This window comes from Melospiza melodia, chromosome 2 (assembly GCF_035770615.1).
Source record: "Melospiza melodia melodia isolate bMelMel2 chromosome 2, bMelMel2.pri, whole genome shotgun sequence".
Taxonomy (NCBI): Eukaryota; Metazoa; Chordata; class Aves; order Passeriformes; family Passerellidae; genus Melospiza; species Melospiza melodia.
The window spans coordinates 4,295,055-4,315,662 of record NC_086195.1 but is presented as its reverse complement, the minus strand read 5'-3'; the positions used below and the strand labels follow the sequence as shown (position 1 = coordinate 4,315,662).

Here is a 20,608-nt window from a genome sequence, read left to right as displayed (position 1 = left end):
ATAAGTCCATTTTGCTGCAAATCCTCAGAGCAGTAGCAGGAGCATCTGTTAGATGACTATTTTTTCCTGGCTTTTAATTACTAGCCATTGATTTGGGTAATTGCCCACAGGTACATACACAATAGTGCAGCAGGATCTCACTTCTGCAGTCTTATCTGAAAACTGGCTTTTAAAATAAGTGCCTATTACTGTAAGTGCTCTGCAAGAAAGCAGCACTCTGCTGTATTTTTGTCTTCCTTTGCAATGCAACCTAAATGTTGCATTTACAACAGGAAGGAGCTGGCTCCTTGCCATGCACTTACAGCCATAAACCCACACTCTGAGCAAGGCAAATCTCCTGCTATCAGATTTTTAAGTGGTGACTTGCCGAGCTGAAATAAGGGAGAACAGACTTTCCATAAGTGGTTGCATATTGTTGTGGAAAATCCAATTACCACTTGCTAAATGCCCAGGTATGAGATTTAAATAAGGGCTAAATGAAGTGCCTGGCTTTTAAGGAAAATGGGAATGCACCCAAACAGTGAGGAAAACCTTTACAGGAGAGCACAGTAATCCCTGGATGCCCTCAGGAGTTTTTGCTGATTTCCTGTAGCATTCCCAGTCCTATTTCAGGGAACTCCCCAGTGGAGAGACATCTGTGAATGAGGAGTTGTGAGTTTTATTTGCATATATAATGGAAATAATGCATTGCACAGAGGTGTTAACTCTCTCCCTTTGGGCTCTTAAACCTTTCAGTGTGGAAGACCTCCCAGAAAAGGTAAAGAAGTATTGAAAAACTGAGAAAGGCGAGAACAAGCTGGCCAGGAGGAGAAGGCTGGCACAAGCACTATTTAGCTTTGATAGGATGGCTTTTTCCTTGGCTGTGATCTGCTTTTACCCCTTTTTTATCTGCTTATTTCACCTGTCAAGGCCCAGGAGCAGAATAAATCAGTCTCTCTTCTGAATGAGGGAGCTCAAATGTACAAAGAAGTGGCTTGGCAGCTGCTGGGTGTCCCAGTGTCTGCTGAGCATGGGCATAGCCAGAGTAATTAAAGACAATTAAAGAGGTTGAATTTCCTCTCATTTGCTGTGGGGTAGGCTTGTAGACTTGGGCAGTTACCATAGCCTTGCTGACACCCAGCAAGCCCTTCAGATGATACAAATGTGCTTTTAAATATAAATATACACATTCAGTCTGCTGCTTTTCCCTAGAAGTTCCTTAGATCTTGTCAAAATCCAAGATTTTTACTTCCTTTGTTGATTATTCCAGTTTATTCCAATGGCATAATGACTTAGCTGTATAACTATAAACCTCTCACATGGACACTGGAGCAAGCATTGACTTTTTGCAGCATAATTACAATTGCTTCCAAGAGCAGGAGACAAGAAAACAGACAGATAAAGCCCAAACATAAGCCTGAAGAAAATTTTGCTTCAGCTCTTCAGTCTGAGTGAGCTGAATCTGTGAAATGCAGGAGCTTGGAAGGACCAGGGGTTTAAATTGGGGCCATCCAGGGATATTTTAGCTTGGAATGCACAGGAGTTTAAGTGCTTTAAAGGGATCTGTCACACACTCCCAGCTTGCTGATACCAAGGCAGCTCAGTGTGTCAGCCTATCTCTCGTGCAGAATGATGTAAACTAACCCAGGGGAGCATTTCAAAGATGCTGAAATGGGAGTGACCTTGAGGAGCTGCGCTCTCACACGAGCATCAATTGCTTTCATACCCAGAAAAGGGGAAATCAGAACACATCAAGTGTTATCAACCATCCAACTGGTTTGAGTTGGGGGTATCTGTACCTTTTTTTGTCTCTCCTCATAAAACAAGTGGATTTTTTCCCCCCCAAGTATCATTGGATACCTAAACAAATGCATTTGTCACTATGGAAATAATGATCTGGAGAAGAAAATTGTCCATTTGCCTTAAATCAAATTTTACTCATTCAACCCCTTCCCTTCCCTTCCCTTCCCTTCCCTTCCCTTCCCTTCCCTTCCCTTCCCTTCCCTTCCCTTCCCTTCCCTTCCCTTCCCTTCCCTTCCCTTCCCTTCCCTTCCCTTCCCTTCCCTTCCCTTCCCTTCCCTTCCCTTCCCTTTTCAGATGTTGTTATAAAGGATGTTATAATCAACAATTACAAAACCAATGCAATTAAAAATTAAATAATATCTGAATTGTAGACATTGATTCATATAAGGTTCCTGTAGACCAAGATTAGGTTTTCCAGTTCTTATTTTCGCATGGAAGAAAAAGCACATTTAGTTCTGAATCAGGATCTTTGGGAGGAATAATCAAACTTTGCTTATTTTTATTTTAATCACATACAAGAGTACATTTTGGAACATGCATGTACAAATACAGAAAAAAACCCATATTTTTAAGGCAGGGAGAATAATTTCTGTGTGTTAACTCCTTTGTTACGTCTCTTACATTGGCTGTTGTTAACATTGCTCCAATTTACTATTCTTGAAATTATTGCTCTAATTTACCATTCCTGAAATTCTGACTTTGCATTTCTTGACTTTTAAAATATTTTGTAGCTTACACCATGAAAATACACATTATTGTTTTATTTACTTTAACTAAAAAAAATCTAGTGCACACTGAAATAAATCCAGTGATGATTATTCTGGGATAAAATATAAGAAGGGCCCCTAAGTACACACATGTTTAGTGTTCCAAGCCCCAGAGCAAAGTTAATAGTGCATATAAATAATTATTTGTGCATACATTTATAATCCATATGGTCACTCCATGACAATTACATGTAAAAGGCAGTTAAAGTCACAGAGATTGACTTTGCATGGTTCTGAAACACCTGGACAGGAGGGATGTGCTGTGTCCTCTGGACCGCTGACCATAAAAGAGAGAAGGAGCCAACAGAATGCAGCAGCATCTCTCAAAAAAACCCCTTTGATGGTTCTGTTTTGCAGGAAAACATCCCACTATCACCTCTCTTCTGGAAAAGCCCAGATAGAGCTCTGTGCATCTTTGAGCCCCATTCAGAATTTCAGCTTTGGGAGGAGCAGCTCAGCTTGTGGTTCCCTGGATCCCTCCTGCTCTTTTTAAATCTTTCTGGAGGATCCAGCATGATCCAGCTTTCACCACTTGTAGCTTTTCTGCACAATTCTTAAACATCTTCCCAGGGATCCAGTCTCATAATTTCTGCAGACACATTGTAGGCAGCTTTCCTGAGGATTTTCATTGGAAATTTCATTCACCCACAGCTATTTTTGTGTGGCTGCTCCTGCATGCAAACATCTCCATGAAAATATTTTGCATGTCCAAATAGAACCTTCTGAAAATCCAAAACCCACAAAAATATCTACGTAAAATTTGTGTAGCTTTAATGGAGAAGAGTAGATTATCAGGCTTGAAAGCAAATTTTGGCAGTCTGAATATATCTTATTTTCTTGGGAAGCTCTAAGCAATGAGAAGCAGAATTGAGTTTGTGGCGACATTACAACTAAACCATGGCAGGACTAACATCAAGACATTGAACCATCAAATATATTGGCAAAAATATGATGGCAAAAACCTAAGAGGAAGCCAGAGAGGGACAATTCATCAGGAAGTGGAGTGACAAAACAAGGGGGAATGAATTCAAAATAGGGAAAATAGGTTAGAAAGAAAAATAATTCAGAAAGAAAAATAATTCAGAAAGAAGTTTTTTACTGTGAGGTTGGTGAGGCCCTGACACAGGATGCCCAGAGAAGCTGTCCCATCTCTGGCAGCGTCCAAGCTAGGTTGGACATTGGGGCTTGGAACAGCTTGGGACAGTGGAAGGTGTCCCTGCCCATGGCACTGGATGATCTTTAAGGTCCTTTCCAACAAAACCACTCTGTAATTCTGTGTTTCTTACATAAAAATGCTTCCCATGTCTGAACTGCCTTTGTGACAGGCTGCTTTCCATGCAGACAAGGATGTGAGGAGAGTGTTTTCTGTCTTGGGGCTGCAGGAGCAGGAGGGGACAGCCTGAGCTGCAGCAGCTTTGCTCTCCACGTCTCCAGCTTCATTATTTCACCGTGCACACTGATGAACTGTAATTGTTTCCTGGCTCCCCTTGGTAGGAGATGGGGTGACAAAGGGGTTTGGAGCACTGCTAGGTTCCTGTTTCCCTCACTGATCTCTATTAGAACAATCATTATGATAATGATTCTAATCTAAGCTTCTGTAATATAACTGAGAAATAAATGCTTCTTGGTTAATATGCCTCAATTAACGGGTCACCCAGCGTAGCTGCAGCAGGTTGCAAGTAAGTAGCTTTCAGGATCTGAGCCCAAATGATTATAGGTTTTCTTTCCCTTTTTAGATGAAATGGATTCATAAGCCTTACTCAAATGAATCGCTCTTGTAGTCATTAATTATAGTATACACATGTTAATGACATCATTATCAGGAGATAACATAATGTCCCAAGGACCACGTGCTACAGTTGTTTCCTGTGCAAACAATTGTGCTTGATAACACAGCCTGTCACAAAATGTCAAAAGAAACCACATGGTGTCTCGAAATGATTGTGAAATTATCATGTGTCACAGCTATGTGTATCATAAAAAATACCATCACGACAGAATTTGTCATTAGCTCTTGGGTGAGGGATACTGAACAGAACAAATAATTAAGATCTTGAATATCTCAAGTGCAGCACATAATGCAGCACTGAACTGTTTAAAGCAGATCCTGTGACTGAATTAAAGTGCATTAGTCATGAATTCAGGATATGCACAGTAAGAGGCAATATTAAGCACCTTGGGAGATTTTTATTTTCTCTTATTTATTAAAAATAAACAAAAAGGAAATAGTCCTTTTAAGATCCAAAAGTTCTCCTTCAGCACCTCCCTTTTAGCTTGTATGAGGATTGGGTAATAAGACTGTAAGAAACTTGCCAGTGTAACTCTTATTTTAGCAAATTAAATCCTGCTCAAGTGAAAGTCAGTGCCAGTTGCTCAAGACCTCTGTGGGAACAGAATATCAGTCATGGGGCCTCATTTGAGCAATCTCATTTTCATCCTTACCATGATGCAGCAAAATTTTCAAGCCCCTGGCCAGCCTGTGGGTTTTGCTGCTGACAAATAGCAGAGCTGCTCCCTAAGAAGGACTGAACTCCCCCTTTTGCCATCCCTGGATTTTGGCAGCATTACCATCTTCTGCACTTTTCCTCCTGAACTCAACTGGAGATTTATTGGGCTGTGTATTTTGGGTTTTCCTGTTTTCCTATCACCACCAAACTGAAAAACAAGATTATTCCCCTGCTGGAAAGAAGGTGTGTAAAATCCTTGCCCAGAGCCACGGGGTTCTGCAGGCACAGAAAGGTGGAACAGTTCTCCCCATGACACCAAAGGCTGCTGGTTACAGAGATGACAGAAGTTTTCCTCCTCCAGGGCTGCCTCCTCTGTGGGGTGATGTGGGACCTGCTGGCAAACAGCTCCCTCAAAGACCCATCAGTACCCTCATCTCCAGAGCTGAGCTTTTTGTAACCCACAAGATTCTGTTTTTACACGCTCTGATGATAACAGGAATACTGCTTTAGTCATGCAGTAATTGGTAATTTAGTAATTAGACATCAACAACCAGGCAGACAAAGGGAGATACCCAAAATTTCTCCTCCACCAAGAGGCTGTCCCTGTGCTCTGTGCTCAGGTGATTTCCCACCTGCAGAGCTCCCCCAGCCAGGGAGGAGCTGGAGCTGCTGCAGAGCCCAGAGGAGGCTCCAGGATGGGCAGAGGGATGGAGCAGCTCTGCTGGCAGGAAAGGCTGGCACAGCTGGCATTGTTCACCTGCACAGGAGAAGCTTTGGGCTGAGCTCAGGGTGGCCTTGCAGGGCCTGGAGGAGCCCCAGGAAAGCTGGAGAGAGACAATTGCCAGGGGATGCAGGGACAGCACACAGGGAATGGCTTCAAAATGCTGGACGTCAGGGTTAGATTAGATCTTATGTAGAAATTCTTGCCTGTGATGGTGATGAAGCACTGGAAAAGGTTGCCCAGAAGTTTTGTGGCTGCCCCTGGAACCCTGGAAGTGTCCAAGGCCAGGTTTGGACAGGACTTGGAGCAAACTGAGATAGCTGAAGTTGTCCCTGCCCATGGCAGGGGGTGGGAATGAGATGATCTTTAAGGTCCCTTCCAACCCAAACCATTCAGTGGTAATTTCAAAATCTGTGTGCTCCTGATGCTGATGTTCCTTTATATCAAAGGTATACATGAGCCAATCAGCCTTCCTGCATCAAGCCCAAGAGAGCTGGCATGCAAATATTTTAGAAATTTAAAGGTGAAAGTCTCCAAAGTAATATCTTAGTTTACATGTTTGGACTTTGTGGTTCTAAGTGATCCCAAAGGAGCAAGAGAAAACCATCTCAGAGGTTGCTTTTGAATTACATCTTTTCTTACCAGTAATAATGCCATGGGAATTCTTGACAGATGACCTGGTTTTCTACTTCCTGAGAGGATTCAGTAAGATTAAGACAAGGATTCAGATTCCTCTCTTTTTTCACCTGCAGTTCCAAACCTTCCAATGCTCCTCCACAAGTCATTATTCAGGTTTACAGTGTTGCAGTCACCAGCTCCCTCAGCCCTGGCACACACAATAAATTACCAGTGACCCTTTCTTCACCTCTTTGCCTCAAATTTCCATTCCTGCAAAGAACACCATCTAATTAAACACCACAACAGGAGCCTTCTCAGGCAGGAGTGGGGGGATGTTTTGTGACATTACCAGAATTTATTCTGGCAAAATCTGAGGCAAGGAACAGCCTGGAGACAGAGGTGGAAGACAGCAATGAGATTTATGAGAGACTGGCAGAGCTGGCAATAGAAACTGGAAGAGTTACTGGAGCTGCCAGCAACTTTGCAGTCTTCAGGATGGAAAATCAAAGGATTATTATTTGTTAGCAGTAGTATTAAAAAAATGTATTTAACTGACAGAGGGCTTAGAAAGCTTTTCCTTTCTTCAGTGCTGGGAGATTTGGTTGCATTTAGATAGATAGATAGATAGATAGATAGATAGATAGATAGATAGATAGATAGATAGATAGAAAGATAGATAGATAAACATATTATATATATTATATATTATAATATATATTATAATATATATTATTATATATATATATATATATATATATATATATAGAGTATATATATAATTTTTTTAACATTTCACCAGAGTTCAGCTTCTTAACAAGCTTTTGGTTCTTTTTAATACCAATTCTGGGTACTCTGTTAATGCTGCTCATCCAGAGCAACTGAGTCAAGTAAACAGCACAAATACAGGAGCATTTCAGGAATCACGCACTTTAAGATGCTTCCAAGTTATCCTCAGAAAACTTGTGTGAAGTACGAGTTTAAATCTATGAAATTACCTCAAAAGACAGAAAATATATATTATCTGAGGAATAATTTACTCTGCAGACAATCAGGACATATTTTTAGGAAGACTTTAGCTGCACCCGGGGGTGTTCAGCAATTCTGCAAAGCCACTTGAACACTTAAAAATAAGTGAAGGAAAACAACAACACTGAAAGAAGGTGAGAGGTTACAGTGTAGAAATGCTTCATTTTGCCACAGAAAAAGGGTAAAATGAGAGTATCCAATGTGGCATTCAGCAAGGACTAGCCAAAGGACTTAATTTCATTTACTATTTTCTAATCCAGTGCTCAAAAATAAGGCAATAAGAGGAGTAGCATAATTCACCAACTTCATAACCCTGAGCACCAGGTAGTCCCTCTAGTAAAGAACTTATCTTGTGGGGAAACAATGTTTGTGTAATTAAACAATGTATTATCAAACATGATCACAACAGTCTCACTGGAGACTGCTTGATGTCTCAGTTACTGAAATCTGGATGCTTGAATTTGCCATTTAAATTTTCTTTTTAAAATTAAAATCCATATCAATTAATCTGGAGGAGATATCTTTTATATACATATATACATATACATATACATATACATATACATATTTATTTATTTATTTATTTATATGCATTTTTATGTATTTTATAAGGCAACCAGCAGATTATAGATTTGACTGGAGGTCTTTTCCAACCTAATTGATTGTGATGCAGTAGAGTCTCAGTAGTTACTCCTGAAAATAGACTTCTATAATTCAAGTTGCCCGATTCCATACTAAAGGAATATGGAACAAACTTTTTCAGACAATTGTTGCAGCTGGAAACTCGGACAAAGCAGCCTGGTTGAACAATCCCTCATTTTCTTTCCTACAATTGAGAGGGCAAAACCTGATGTGCACAGGATGACCTGAAGTTGCTCAATGTTATCAATGACCCATTTATTGGAGGGAAAAGAAGGAAAAGACAATAAATTGGGCAGGAGAAACAATCTCCTTTTATCATTCTTTTCTTGGCACAAGTGTTTGAAATGCTGGGAATCCACTGGGTTTGCCCCAGTGATGCCTTGGGAAGGCTGACCTAGAGCAGAGCTCCAGAATAAAGCAGGGATTTATTCACAGCATCTCCTCCATGGATGCACCTTGGGCAGCACCAGAGCCCAGCCAGGGCTGCACCCAGGATGAACCAAAATGGCCCCAAAATGCACGGCCGGGCACGGGCTCTGTCCCTGGGATCAGTTCTGCTCCATTTGCACCTTGCAGTTCATTGTCCCATTCCAGCTTTAGCCCTGCAGTCCCACCCTGCTTGTTTTTCTCTCTCCAGCCCACGGGGTTTGTGCTCCTGGGCTGAGATTTGGCTCATTTGTCCTTGGTGCCCAGCTGGAGCAGGAATTGTTTTGTGTCCCTGCTCTGTGCACAGAGCTCACCATCCCTGAATGTGAACCCAGACCCACACACTAAAGCAGCACAGAATCTGAAAAATAGAAAAGCTCAAACCTGAGGCATCACCAGTTTGGAGTTGTAGTTGCAGTTGCTTTGACAGTGGCAGCATCTTCCTTTTTAGAACATTCATATCCAGTTATTAGTTTGGCATCCTGCTGATGCTGTTATTACTTCAATTTATCTTACTGGTAAGGAAAGTTTAAAAGTCACATCATTTTCCAGCATTTTCCACTGTGAATTCCCCATGAAACACTGTGGGACAAAGGTGTAGCACCTCAGCAATGAGGGATTTTTCATGCTAAATTCCAAACAACAGACAGATTTTCCTTCAGTTAAAAGAGAGCAGAAATGCAGGAGCTTCTCCAGATTAAATCTCAGGATGATTTTTTTTTCCAGGGCCTTAGGTAATATGATAAATTTTTAATTACAGCTACAGAAGGGGCTGGTTAGAGCAGTTATTTGCAGGGGAGGAGCAGTGTGGATCTACAAGACAACACCATCCTGCCCATCACTGCAGCTGTCTCTTTTTAGCAAAAAAACAGAATAATTCATCCATGGGGAAGTTCATTAAATAAGAAGCTGACTAGAAGATAACTAGAAATTAGTGATAACTTTACTTCATGATGAAAAAGCAAGTTTCTACCTTTGATTCAACATCACCATAACCTTTTGCTTTTTATTCCATTTGTCAAAACTATTCCTTCCTTCCTCATAGAATAAAAAGTTGTAAATGCATTCCCAGATGACCACCAGGAAATCCGTGTCCCTTAGAGTGTTTTAGCTTGAATGGATTTGGGTGATTTTGCCAGTATTATTTGGCTGAAAAAAGAGTCAGTTTTGAGAATTCTCATGAATTTGTGTAGCTTTTTCTTTTCTCCGTTTCTGCCAGAATTTTCATTTTGAAGATGTTGAGAGTATGTTGGCCTGATTTTTAAATGCTGAGCTAATAAAGCCTTCTGAGAAATGCCTTTTGTCAAAGAGACCACATTCTCATAAAAAGTTTTAGGTCAAATAAATTAGCTGTTCTCTAAAGAAAAAATAACTTACAGTCCAAAGCCCCAACAGGAGTGGTTCTAAAAACCTTTCTACCAACTTACAAGAAACTCTAAAATGTATCGTAGAAAAAGCAATAAAACTTGAACATAAAATCCCTCTGGGGATGTGACTAATGAGGCTGTTATACAGTGTATAAACTCACACTATACCTTTGTGATTATTCTTTTTATAATGAAATATAATCTAAAAACCCTCAAAAAACAAAACCCAGATTGACCAAATCAGCCCTTAAACCTCCTGTATTTCCTAAGGCCAAATGAAGATAATTTAATAATTTAGGTGCAAGGCTTAGATCTAAGCACAGCTTTTGTGTTTTTGTGCTTCAAGGATCTGATTAACAAAGAAACATTTGACAACCTGATTTTAAAAAAAGTCAAAGTAGCATTTTCATATTGCCCTTGTAACCAGCTGCTTCATTTATCACACTCAGCATCTGTCATCTACAATATGTCAAACCCTGCTTGCAAACACGACTTTCTTCTTCCTTTTCTGCTGTTCACATTATCAGCAGTGCCATTTTGGCCTCTGCTTTTGGGCACGTGCAAGAGGTAATGGGAGCTTCTATTCCCCCTTGAAATACAATTTAAAGGGGAAAAAAATTATAAACCAAGTCCTTTGAACTCCTTGGAAAGTGGGAAGGAAAGTGACCCCCAGCCCTGTGCCACACTCTGTCCAGGAGATGGATGGCTATAATTTACTCCTGCCTCAAACACGAGTATTGATGGTGCCTCCCCTTGGCTGAGGGGTCTCCAGAGAAACAGAAACATTTCTTTTTAAGAACATTTTGAAAAGAGGGATGCATGGGACAGCTGGAAGTCAAGGGAAGGAGACAGTGAGGGTTGCTTTGTCCTTTTTTTTTTTTTTTTCCCCCAGGTGATAAAATAATTCTCCTTGTTTGCCTTTGTGGAAAATATTTTCGGGTTTTTCCCATTTTTTAACTCACACACATGTGCCTGTGCATGTGCAGGCACAAAAACACCTTGACCTAAGTTATAGAGGTGATAAATCCCTAGGGACCCTGTGCAGCAAAGCACTGTCAACACCAGCACTGTAAAATTCAGCTCTAAAACTTCTTTTCAGCTGTTCTCTGGCTCCCAGCTGGATGAGCACATTGGCAGCTCTGAATGAGCCAAAATAACTATAATCCAGGTCCAAATTAGGGTGCTCTTCCTCTGGCCTCAGACGTTTGGGCACTGGAGCCAAATTCTCAGCCTCTGCTTTTGTCTGAGAGTGTTAACTATTCAGTGAAACAATCCCAAAATACTCAGCACACAAGGCCTAGAATTCAGATTAGATAAAACACTGCAAAGACACAACAACAATGAATGTAAAAAAAATCACCAAAAAATTCCCAAGGAAGGTTCCTATTCATAAAAGCAAGAAAAGTTTCCCTTTCTGATTTTTATTTGCTGTAAGAGCTGCTTCTAATTTATGGGTGATTGTATCTCAAAAAATATTACATTTAATATCTTGATAAATATTTTGTTGCTCTAAGCCCTGTTTGTTTCTCTTTGCTAGTAATTCCCTATTTCCATGAGACAGGTACTAAAAAATTGTTTATTTAAAACTTATTAATTTATTTTTATTAAAAATTTTATTAATTAATTGTTAATTTAATTCATTGATAATTTTTTTTTAGCTCATTAATCAGCTTTTCCTAGGCTGTACAGCCTTCATGATGGTTCCCAACTCTTCTGGAAATTTTCTGCTTTTATTGAAATTTGCTTTCCCTCTAGAAGCTTGTGGCATGATGGGCATTAAAAGTAGAAACTGGACCATATAGAGGAAAAGAAAAGATGAAACAGAAGGAGAATTAAGGTTTTGGTTTTGCAGAAACAAGCAGACTAAGGTCATCAGACCATTCCCAAACTATTATTCCCAGATGGTGTCTCTAAAAAAGGGCAGAATTTTTACTGGATAAATGAAATAAAACTAAAATAAATATCTTCAGAACTTTTTATTAGGATCTCATTCTCCCTCATTTAATGTCCTTTTGTATCTTTCCTGGGATTGTAGCATTTATTAATGTTCTGAATCTCCTTAGTTAAGAGAATGTTGATTTGAGATCAAGCCTTTAGCACTTGATTTCCCTGAGTTTAAGCTGGAATTCTGAAGGTTGGTTGCAAAAGTCTGATCAGCTCACCCTGAGGTCCTTTTATCATCAATAAGATGTTTGTTGTCTTTAAAACAAGACAGATGGCCCAATGGAAGGCCTTCTTTTGTCCCCTGCCCAGTACAGAAATATTCTTTTATTTTTAGCCACCAGAGGACCTGTTGTGTTGAGCCACTAACCATGCTTGGCCCCTGTGCCCAGGTGAATGCTTTTGAATATTCACCCAATGCAGCAACACCTCTCTGTGAGTGTTAATATGCAGAAAATGTATTTATTTATATTGGTTATGCTAATAAATTCATATAGAGAGTGGCTGCTAAATATACAGTGTTGTGTCTTGCTGATTTAAATACATTAGAGTCTGTTCTTGCCATCACAGTACCAGATTATATTGGTCTATCTGCAACTATGTAGAAAATAAAATTATAATTCCCTCTGGATAGCCAGAGGAGACTGGTTCTAGCAGAGCCCTGTTTCTTATACATCAGCAGATAGCATTTCATGGCTTTTTAGCTCAGAACTGAGCTGTTATAGACCCAGGTCTCTGTGCTTAAAAGTATATTTACTTGCATGAGTGAGCAGTGAATGAAAACCATTAATGTCCCGGCATGCCCCACTCCCCAATACTCATTTCTGTTGGAGCCAGACTTTCTTGGTGTGTTTCTGCTTCATTTAAACCTGTCAATACCCCAATTAGTGTTTGCTTCTCTTCCCCAGGGAGGGACATTTACACATGTCACTTCACAGCCTCCAAAATCTAAAAGACTTATGGGAGCTGCTGGGTCATAAAATAGAGCCTGATTAAAGCTTGTGCTTTCCAGTCACTTTCTGCCTTTTTTTTTTTTTTTTCATTTAAACTTGTAAATTGTTCAGGTGATCTTAATGAAAGGATACAAATAGAGAATTTAAAGCATAAAAACTTGTTTAAATAAATAAAACCTAAAAAACCCTCCACTCTCCCGTGGGATTCCACAGTTTCTGTTTTTAACTGATTTGCATTCAGTAAGTCACCAAAAATTAGAGTGCTGTGCTTTACAATTATGATAGCAGTAACCCTCTCATTTCACATTAAAACTTGATGCCATCTTGATGGCAGACTGAATTCAATTTAAGATCAAAGCATTGGAGAAGTTATCTAAAATTATGTATTGCTAGTTTTAACTGTTTAACATTCCTGCTCTTTCCAGCCTGGCTTTTATAACAGGCTGATTAAAGATCATAATTGATTTGGAACAGAAAGTGGCCCAAGGAATTTCTAATTAATGGAGACATGATTCTAGTGCTAATTTTTAGGCTTCCCAACGATGTCAATGATGGTAAAACTAATATTGGTCATAAATTTCTTCCATGGGAAGATGATCTTTGTCTAAGTCTCCATAAATCACAATTACATACGCGGTAACAAAATGGTTTTTCGATCACTAATTTTTGTTTTGACAATTAGCCAACTTTTGATGAGACTGATTTCCCAGTGCCTCGTGTGAGTTCCCACAGTTTGTAACTCATTTCCACAGGCTTTCAGTACAGCTTGCTGCAGGGGACAAAGCTGTCAGCTTATCATCCCCCCGTTCCCTTCCCTTGGTTACTGGAAGTGCAGTTGGACAAAATGGGAATTGAAGGTGCATGGCAAAGCAAGAGAAAGTCACATTCATTTCAGAGCCATGTCAAAGTCAAAGGAAAGCCCAAGAAACAGCAGCAGCTGCTGGTCTCCTGTGTATCATCTGAAGCCATCAGTTTGCACTGTACAAACACAGAACTAAATCAAGAAAAGACCTCAGGAAGAGGAAAAAAAATGCTTTTGTGATTTGAGTGAAAAGCCCTTTTTTATTTTATTAATGCGTCTTTTGGTTAAAATTCATAGTTGTCATGCAAAATAAATCGACTTCTCTTCCTCTAATGTGACCTGAAAGCACTTCTGAGTGAATAAGATATGAACCCTAAATGTTCACAGCCTTTGCCCTGACACACTCAATCAGATCAGGAGGCGCTGGTGGAGCTGCCAAGGACTCCAGACATCATTGTCACTTTATTCCAGCTCAGCATCAAACAAGGCCTGCTCAAGCTTGGAAACACATGTTGGAATAACGTTTATAATCAAAGTAACTTGGCTGAAATGGTGTTTGAGGATGCACAGAAGCCATGTTCATTCCCATTCAGTATTTATTTATTTTTAGATTTTTTTTTTTCTCCAAAGATTACCTTATATGGGTGTCCTAATAAGGCAGTTTTTACAAAGCACTGAGTCTCTTTTTTTGTTATTGGGTTTGAAATACAAATTTATAAAGCACTGGACCTGCCATTTCTGTGTTTGATGCCTTTCTTTTTACACAGCACTGTTGGTTTTTATACTTTTCTGTCAGAAAATTATTTTGCTAATAGAACTGCTAATGAATCTCTTGCCTTTTGTCCAGCAATTCATTCATTAAAAAATGCATAAAAAAGCTACTTGTCTTCCTTTTAGGGCAGATTTGGGGTAGAAGGCAATTTGCTTTGTTCAGCTTTATTTTAAAATATTTTCAAGAATATACTTATAAATAAATTTTTGGAATTTATTCCCTATATACTACAGACTCCTGAAACTAAATGAATAAATAATTCAGTCTGTCATATGAATTAATCAAATCTTTACTTCTCAAATTTCTCAGGTTTACATGTTTGAAATTATTTTTTTCTAATCTGAAACATCAATGGCTATGAATTTCAAAGCATTGGCTTTTTAAATTTGAAATTCATGGCACAATTGATTACTGGCACAATTCACCCAGAATGGTTTCTATCTGGGAATTGTATTGCTTGAACAAAAAATTCTTTTCTGATTCCAAGAAATAAAATATTCCATTCTAAAATCACCTTCATGAAGAGATTGAATAACTCAAATGGAATTTTTAAAATATTTATCCTAAGAGAACATGTCTCTGAGGAGGTTTTCACAAAAAACAAACACAAGTAGGTCCAAAATGTAAAGTTAATTTTCATTATTAGTGAGTATTGGTAGAAAGAAGTTGTCATTAATTATATGTCCATATTGTTATCTATAATAACTTGTATACATAAAAATGGGATTTTTTTTTTGTGTGTTTACATTCTTTGACCCTCTGAGAGAGCACAGAATTTGTTTCCTAATCTTGGACATTTCCTGAGGATGAGGATTAAGAGAATGATTTTCACCTGCTGAACAGGCTTGACTTTTACCAAGGAGCTATGAGTTTAAACTGAAGTGCTTGGGAAATCCTATTGATTCAAAATTCTCTTTTCTTCACCATTTGAATTCCATAGAGATGATATTTAAGTAAACCCAAATGTCTCCTATCAGAAGGGGAAAACTGAAGTTACAAATTTTAGCAAAGCTCCTGCTGACTCCAGGAAGTCTACTAAATTTGAAAATAAACTAACAAATATATAGATCAACATATAAAAGTGTGACAGCTAGGCTCACTTAAATACAAGTAATGTGTTTGCATGAGCTTTCTCTGCCTGAGCAAAAGCAGATGGAAGAAAAGTGAATTTCTGAGGTAGGAAAATCCCATTTGTGATGGAGAGAAGTGTCCTCACTGTGGCAGAATGAAAGGACAGCTGAATTTGGCTTAAATGTTAAACTCGAATTTCAATTCATTTTTTCAATATTTTCTCAATGTTTGCTAGATAAATCTGCAAACATTGGTTACAGATATTTCCCCAGACTGGCCAGTTCCAGCACGATCCAGTGATGGAGCCAAAATATGAGAACACTCTGCCAGGCCAGAGATCATCAGACCAGGAGAATCCCAGAATGGTTTTGGGTTAGAAAGGACCATAATTCTTAAAAATACTGAGAACTTGAGTCTTACAATCCTTTCTGAATGATATATGGATATTAAGTGTTTAATTACAAACTGAAAGGGAGATTTTTAATTTGCTTTTTCCAATGTGGCTATTCCCATCTATGAGGTGAAAGAGAGAAAAAATACCTCCCTCCACCCCAGCTCTCTATATAATTTTTTAAATTGACGTGAATTTTTGTTTTCTCTTAATTCATAAAGATTTATTCTAAAAGGATTCAAAAGTTTCTGATACCCTTCACAAGCTTTACTCAACTTCCTACAGTCTTGTTAATCTGGATAATGAGATTGGTCTTTATCAAAGTAATTAAATATTTTCATTTTAATTTGGACTCAGTTCCTGATGAAACACTCAGCAGTAGCAGAGAAAAAATAAGTCAGATTAAGTAATATTTACTGAATCTTAGGAAAGGCCCAGATTCAGTTTTCTTCATGAGTAGGACAAAAAGTTCTTGTTTTGTCTGAGCCACTTTCACAATTCTTAAGGATAACCCCAACTACTGAATTTTGCACTTTGATTTTAATGAAGTTGGTAGTACTAAAAAGCAATCATTATATCAACAAGAATTTATTATTAGCATAATAATTGCTAATTAATATGATTGTACAATCTAATATTTTGATATGCATTAGTATAGCAATAATATTTAATGCTATAATAAAAATTGTTTAATAATGTAATGATAATAATATAATTAAATATTTTTAAATTATTTCTTGCTGGGTTTCCATGAAGAAAGGGGAAAACTGTAGGTTCACCTGTGAAAAGCAGCAAATAAATCAGCTTTCCAAAATAAAGTCCAACTCTAAACAGAGAAAACTCCTGGATTAATGCTGCTGGCAGAGGTATGAATACCTTGAAATTGGAAATTGCCATGATTTAGAAATTGTAGCTTCTACTTTGTCCAGTTTTGACCAGTAGATCTCTAATTGTGCCCAGCACCCCATGGCTTCAGACATGGAGAACCCCAAAAAAACCAGAACTGGATTAATTTAATTTGTCCCCCAGTGGAACTCCTCCAAAACTGTGGAACATGGCAATATCCATTCCTTGAACCTGCACAGCAACATGCCCTTCCCTCCCCAAATTCTCTTATATAAATATCTATAAATATAATTATGTGTCTGTACATAATGCACATTTTTGAAGAGATATAAGGCACAGCCACACTTAATATGGCATCTGAATCATCTTGATACATTTCTAAATGCCTTCACTTATTTTTAAGACATCCTGAGAGAATATCTCATGCATATGTACTGCAGATTTAGCTTGCTTATTTACAGTTTTCTAGATTATTTTGTCACTAAAGAACCAGCATATTTATCTCAGTTATTTGCATCAGTAATTTGATTAAAGATAGTTGGAGGATGAAGAAATATGTTGCCTAAAATATCCTTGGGAATGTGGCTTTGTTACCAGAAATCTTTTGACATAGAGGAAGATAAAAAGAAGAGCTTATGGTTTAGAATCATTGGAGATAAATTGTGAAGAGTAAAAAATCAGCTTTGGAGGAAGGGGAAATATTTAGCTGTGAGGCATTGCTATGGCAATAAGGAATCCATGTGGAAGATTATGTGAGGAGAAGGGAAGGATAAGCAGGGATAAAGCTGTATCTGAGGAATAAAGTCATCTTTCTTTACATGTTTTTATGCTGCTCATATTAAGAAAGTTTGTTGGGGGGAAAAATGAGCTTTCCAACGAAGCCTCTGGTTTTTAAAAGCAAGATAGGGAGTCATGGGGTTTGGTTTGGAACTGTCACCCAGTGCAGGAGCTGGAAGAGTGTGGAAACCCAGAGCACTGGGAATATTTCTGTGTCTGCTCTGGGGTGCTCTGACCCCCAGGGCAGCACTGACTCTGACCCTCATCCATGGAGAAAGTTTCCCGGACTTCAAGATAGACTGGAATCCACAAAAGTGTGAAATAGATTATAGAGAGCAGTGTAGGTGTATCACTTGGTGAGAAATTGAGGTTTTGGGGTTTTTAGTGTGTTGTGGATGGCAGCAAGATGGAGGGCACAGGGTGTTGTCCATGATTTGTTCTTCATGCTGCTTCTTCCTTTTTCTCCATGGGTTTGGGTGGCATTTTGTAATTGGGCAGAAAAGTCCCCATTGCAGCTCTGTGGGATCAGTTATTGGGTTAAAAGGGAAAATAATCCAGGTGTCAGTTCTTCATTGGATAGTTCAGTCTTAAAAGTCCTTGAACAAGAGATTGTTTGGCCATTTTGTGCCTTCTAATGAAAAGCTGCAGAACTCACAGCAGTGAGACTGTTTTACTGGTCAGAAATAATAAACACCTGAGTGTGAACATGAAACACCATCTCAAGTGCCTTCAATCCAGACCCAGAGAAACCAACAACTGGTACCCTCACAGAAGAGAGGCAGGAGTGACTGGGACAGGCTCCTGGATGGCTGTGGGATTTCAATCCAAGTCCAGATGTCCCATTTTCTGTGCGCTCCTGCTCGTGAAGCAGGAGGAGGATGGACCTGCCAGGGCAGGGAGCTCTGGTACCTCGTGGGTAGGCACAAAACTCTCACCCCTTATCTACTGTGTGGGTTCAGAACATTTTTACCATCACCAGGGAAACTCCAAGGAGGGGATATTGATGGGAAGGATGACTGCAGCTGTAGGGAAAACCCTCTAGGTGGCTTGGGGGTTGACTGATTTAATTAGGGACAGGAAATGAGGCTGGAAGAGGAAAGTATAAAGGTATAGGGATTAGGGGACATGTGAGAACCTGAGGAGGTGGAAGCAGGAAGAAAGGACAGGTGAAAGGGACATGGAGGCCGTTGTGATGAGGGGACAGAGATGTGCAGAGGAAGGGACATGTGGGAGGCTGGGGACATTGTGGAAGGAAGAAAGGAGGTGGCACAAATTTATGATGGTAATGTGGACTCTTTAACAGCCTGGCACTCTTTTGAATGGGGTCTCCTATTGGACAAAATGCATAAAAGGATGTATGGGACTATTTCAGGTAGAAATTCAGGAAGAATTTCTTCACTGAACGGGTTTTCAGACATTGGCAGGGGTTGCCCAGGGAGGTTTGGAGTCTCCATCCCTGGGGATGTCCAAGGAAGGCCTGGATGTGGCTCTCAGTGCTATGGGCTGGTGACACATTGAGGATTGGGCACAGCTTGGCCTCCATGGTCTTGGAGGTCATTGCCAATCTAAGTGATCCTGTGATCTTGCATAGCCCTGGTTGTTCTGGGTTTGGAGGAACAAGCAGATGGCCACAGAAAAACAACTTCTGAAAGTAACCTCCTTGTGGGTACCTGGGCACACACATGAAACTGAGGCTATTTTCATTCTCTGGAATATGGAATCAGACTCATCCACATTTTCTATTTTGATTATTCATAATTTCTTCTCTTCAAATTCTCTTGGACAAAGCTGATGAGTACCTGATACCCAAACAGTCAAACAAGAGGCACTTCATCACTAGTGCATGAGGAGCCTCCTGCCTCACACAAGATCTTTCTCAGAGTTCCTCCTGGAATTAGATCCCATTGGTAACTCAAACCCACAGCTCCACAGGCCCTGGTAATCTCCAGATCAGTTTGGTTTGGGTCAGGAAGCCTTTGAACAGAAAGGGCTGCATCCTGACATATTGTCATCTGCAAGCATTAACAGCTCTGGCATGTGAAAAGGTCATGCCACCAAGCATTAACATTACGGGCTGGCAATTAAAGTAATTTATTTAAATAAGTATTATTCTGCTGTGTGGCAACAAACACAACCTATGCAAGGGGAAAGCCTGGGAAGGCCTCGAATCAGATCCTCTGCCAGTGTCATCTGATTAAAACAGGACCCAGAGAGGCTCAGATGGAAGGAGTGAGTCGTGACAAGAAGAGGACACGATTCATGCATAGAAACAAGGGACTGGGGCTACTGCAGGAGGCAGCCCTGGAGGGCAAGAGCTCAGGGAGGGGGTTCACTGCTGATGCCTCACATGTTCCAGAAGAGTGGACAGATTTATTCAGAAAGAACAGCTCTGGCTCCTGTCCAGGGCTCTCCAGCTTCTGCTGGGCCTGAACTGAAGGATTTGTGGGCTTTGATTCTTTCTAGAGACAGAAATCCAGGTGCCATTCATTGGTGGACAAACCATGTGGGGAGGGAAGGACACCCAAGAGATCATCCTGTTTCAAAGATGTTTTGGATTTGCAATAAAACATTCCAAGGACTTTTTTTTCTTCCTCTTAGCAGAAAATTTTAATTCCAAAACATGAAAATACTTCAGGTTTAAGACTATTCTTGCTAAGAAGAGTACTTTTTTCAACATTAAAATTTAAGCCCTTTTTAAAGAATGGTTAATAAAGTTGACAGGTATGTCCAAACTGTTCTGCAAAAACCTTCTGAGTACAATAAAAACTCGAATCTAGCTAGGTTTATTGTCAGTTTAATTATACTTTCAGTTCAGCACAGTTCAGCTACGCACTCAACACATCCATGGTCTGTAAGCTCCTCGGTGCAGAGCCTTTCTTTTAATTTTGTGCAGCTCCTGGTTTAATTGAGCCCTCATTTTGATAGATCATTACTGTCACACACACTGGTAAAACATATAACAGTCAGCAAGTAGAACAGCAGCTCATCAGAAGGAAGCAGACATTTTTATCAGTTCTTTATTGTCCACATATCTGAACACTTATTAGTTAAAGTCCCTTTATGTGCTGTGAATATTGAATATTGAATTATGTTGAATACTGAATGCTGAATTAAGTTGCCCTGTGAGCAGCAAAACAAATGAAGACAGGCTTCCTTTGGGATTCACACCCTCTATTGTCCACTTCCAACTCCTTTCTGCTAAGTTCCCTTTCAGGCCCATCAGTTCTCATAACACAGGAATGAAAATAAAATCCTTTTT

General features: G+C 39.5%; 1 protein-coding gene across 3 annotated transcripts in view; it reads left to right on the top strand.

Moving 5' to 3' along the window:
* The window catches only part of DSCAM (DS cell adhesion molecule), a 468,801-nt gene that overhangs the window by 333,033 nt on the left and 115,160 nt on the right, over nucleotides 1–20,608 (top strand). The window lies entirely within an intron of this gene.